Raw genomic sequence first — 4,443 nt, 5'->3', positions numbered from 1 at the left:
TCCTGAGCACAAGGAAAGGTTAGCTGAGGACTTTCAACATGAAGAGAACATAATCCCATTTGAATTTTGGAAATGTAGTATATTTATTTATTTAATAAACAGTGATTGAGTTTTAGGCAATGTGATTGTGTTTGGAAACACAACAGTAAGCAAAACCAAATACCACGTCAGCCTTCCTATAGCTTAGAGTCTATTCATTGAGAGTATGCATGAAATGAAAACCATAAGAGAAAGACAGTGTCCACTTAGATCATATTGCAAAAGAACCTGAACTAGATTGCTCGGTCAAGAGAATTTTTCCTGAGGAAATGACACTTGAGGGGCAATGTGTAATACAAAAAGGAATCCTGGGCAGTGTGTGTGGGAGGAGGTGAGTATGTGGAGAAGACTATTCCACACCAAGGGGATGTGGTTGAAAGGAACATGGAACCTATTATGAATAGAAAGAAGGCTGTCAGGAGGGACCCCAGGCGGCAAGTGAGAGCAAGTGAGAATGGAGAAAAAGAGGAAGTTAAGGCCAGGTCATTCATGACCTTGAAGCCAAGTTAAAGACTCTACACTTTAGCCTCAAAACAATGGGAAAATGTAATCAGAATTTTTGAAAATATTATGTACTGCAGTGTGGAAAACAAGATTTAGCCAGAAGAGCAGGAATGGCTCTAAGAGGCTAATTAGAGACCATCAGAGTTTTCAGAAAAATTGAGGTTATATTCTGGATCAAGATAGTGGCAACAGTGATGGAGGAATGTTAATGGCTAAATACATTTGTAACAAGTGGCATCTGCAAGACTTGGTAGTGGGTTAGATATTGAGAAGATACTGAGGGAATAAGAAAAGTCAGATGACTTCAGGGTTTCTGGCTCGCGAGCCACAATCTTATATGTTGATCTTGGGAAGCTTTGAGATATTGAGACATTCGAGGAGAAATATTTAGAAAGTGGTTGAACAGATTGATCTAGATCATATTCTAGAGAATAAGTATGATTGGCCTGCAGATCTTGAACTAAAGAGAAGACAGGGCTATGGTTCCCTCGAGAGAGGGAATGACATGAGAACAGCGTTCAGAAATTCTCTGGAGGAAAATGCACCTGCGAAAGGAGAAAACGGAGAATGTTTGACAGAAAGGGCAGATGAGTTGAAGTAGAGGGAAGTTTGAGGATGGATGAAGGGAAGGCCAAGGTAGACCTCAGCTCAACAAACCAACTGAGATACAACGGTGACTTGAACAGAGATCATCTTTACAGGAATGGAGGAAAATGGAATGGTTGCCAGAGATTCTTAGTATATGTGCTTTGGGTAACTAGGCAAATTAGTAGAGATAGGAAATAGTATAGCAGTTGGTTTTGGGGGGGCAAAACTCAGAGTTTACTTTAGAATTAAAAAAAAAAAAAACATCGCTCAAAAACTTGTCAAGAATAGTTTCAGTGAGATGGTTGAAGAGGGTTAACATTTAAACTTAGATTACAGTTATTTAAATACATCCCCTAATTGTTTCCACTAGATTTTAAGTCATGCAAAGAAGGAAACAAGGCAAGATGGTAGAATGGACAGAAGAAGAAAGATAACGTAAGCCAGTAATTCACAGCCAAGGGGAAATAATGACTGGTCATTAAAATAAAATCTAACAACAAAGAGAAGTATATAAAACAATGACACACCCATTTCTGGCAGAAAATTAAAACAAAAGTAGGGCTACTGAAGCTTTTTCACTTACAACCTACATTACAGTTTATATTTCCAACTGCACTCTTCATGCAATACTACAGAGTAAAGATTTTCACAACATAAAATAAATTATAAAATATGGATCAGATGTTTCCTAAATGTCCAGAAATAGCAAAGTGCACATCCTTTATATGATATAGGATATAACATGATATGTGTCATCTTATAGAAGGTGTGCAATCATGAGAAATAATTATAATAAAATTGTTGACAATTATAGTCTGGTTATCATCTAAGGTGAGACAAAATAAAAACAAAAAAATGACCTGTATTCTATGTTTATAGAGATTGTTGTGTACACAATTGAGCCTTTGTTTTACTTCGGGCATTCTGAGTGGGCCTAACTTTCCTGGCTACTAGTAAGGGACAAGAAGACCCATGTCATAAACAACCTTCTACAGTTTCTCCCATACCCGTCGCCAACATTTGCTCTTCCAAGTTTCCTCCCAGACAGCCAGGCTGACAGAACGGGAGAGAGAGCGTGGATTTGCAGCCCTGGGCTTCAGAATTCACAGCGCGGCCCATCAAAACCAGTGGAAGAAAGAACCGCTGTCCTCAGAAACTCACCTCCAAACTCATTTTTCATTAGCTCATGTTGGACCACATGCTCCTCTCGAACGCCTCCCCTGACTTTCTTCCAGGCAGAACTAACTAAACACAAGTTATTCCTTTCTTTCTTTTTTGCTTCTTTTGTAAGATAGAGGTTTATAGCGGGGAGCATTATCAAGGAGAAGGTCTCTCTTTGCAAGGCTATCACGTGAAGCATCTGAAGTTCAACCTTTCAAAAGACTTTAACTCTCCCTGGTCACTTTAACAACTGTGTTCCTAGCTCCCCGCATTCTTGCATAAAGAATATGTATACATACATACATATATATGTATATATATGTATACACACAGACATATAAATATATACACTTACATATGCACATTGTGTATATGTATGTATATATATATATACACAAACATATATACTGTGTGTATATTTATGTGTGTATATTTATGTGTGTATATACAGACATATAAATGTATATACACACACATATGTATACTGTATGTATGTATTATGTACACAGACGTATATAAATATATGTACACATATATAGACAATATATATACTGTCTCTCAGTTCTGCCAGGTCCATTCCTGTGTTCCATCTCATTAAACAAGGTCTTGATGGCCACTAAACATTTCCTTGAATTTAGTAACACATTTTACTTCTAGTACTTAACTTTGATAACTTTTTATACTTCTGTAAATAAATAATATCTCAGAATATCACCCCTGACCCAATAGTGATGAGTCTTCAGCTATAAACAGTCTAAAAGGTAAATTTTTTAAATTAAAGTTATTTTATTAGCATAGGCCAAAGGAGATTATTTTCCTTTTAAAATTCTATTTTGTTTTATTTTTATTTTTGTGCAAAAGTATAATTTTTAAAATTAATCGGCATTTGAAAAATTACTATAGATACCTTTAATTAATAAAACTTTCATGGATGGGAGTTTAAAACCTTCCCCAGTGACTTACTAGGGTTGAAAGGATCAAATGAAAACATATACATGTAAGTGCTCTGAAGACAGCAAGCCACCTCGCAAACGAAGCAGATTATCATTTTTAAAATCTTGACATTTGTTAGAACACCTGGTATGGTAACTTTGGACTATCTAGATTCTAAGTTATTGCTTATGGAACAAATTAATTATTTAACATGTACCCGGATTAAGGCAGCCAAAGGGTCTTATAGTTTCATACAGCACTTTATGCATTTATTATAAAATGAAAGTTATAATTTCTGGGAAAATAAAAGTAACAGATTTTTCCATTGTAGCTGAAATGATTAAGCCATGTTACCAAATGGGGAAAGCAAGAGACCTCATTTATTAATTTTCCAGGGGAAGTGGTTTTATTTTATAATGCTTACTGGAAGATTTACCGTGAGGTAAATTTACCATTTACCTAAGTTTTTTTTAATAGATTTTATTTTTTAGAGCAGTGTGAAGTTCGCGATGAAGTTGCACCGAAGATACAAACATTGCCCGTATTATGTCTAGCCACCACACACACTGTCTCGCCGGCTAGTGACATCCTGTGCCAGAGTGGCACTTGTGTGACAATTGATGAACCTGTGTGGACGTGTCAGTAGCCTCCCAAAGCTTTACGTTGGGTTCACTCTTACTGCTGTACCTAAAATGGGTTTTGACAAACGTGTAATGGGACGTATCTATCATCGTATTTCCCCACCCTAAACTCCTCCATGCTCTGCCTTATTCATCCTTCTTTCTTCCAAATGCTCTCTCAAAAATAAACATTAAAAAAATTTTTTTTAAAAAGAAATGTCGTGGGGCTCCTGGGTGGCTCAGTTGGTTGAGCGTCTGACTCTGTATTTTGACTAAGGTCATGATCCCAGGGTCATGGGATCAAGCCTTGTGTGGGGCTACGTGCTGAGCATGGAGCCTGCTTGGGATTCTCTCTCTCACTCTGCCCCTGTTCTCCACCCCACCCCCAATCTCTCTCTCTTTCTCAAAAAAAAAAAAAAAAAAAGGAAGAAAAATGTCACAATTAGAACTGGCGTTTCAAAGAAGTTAGGATTAATATGATTTGGTTTGCCTTTTATTATTTATCTATAGGTTCCAAGTAGAAATTTCCCGGGTAGGTGATTGTAAAAACAGAGATTTTTCTCTTTATTGCAGGCTCTATAGCAATTGTAATTAAAAG

The sequence above is a fragment of the Hyaena hyaena genome, unplaced genomic scaffold (genome assembly GCF_003009895.1).
Source record: "Hyaena hyaena isolate Hyena2069 unplaced genomic scaffold, ASM300989v1 scaffold_895, whole genome shotgun sequence".
Classification (NCBI taxonomy): domain Eukaryota; kingdom Metazoa; phylum Chordata; class Mammalia; order Carnivora; family Hyaenidae; genus Hyaena; species Hyaena hyaena.
Note: the sequence above shows the minus strand (reverse complement) of the source record.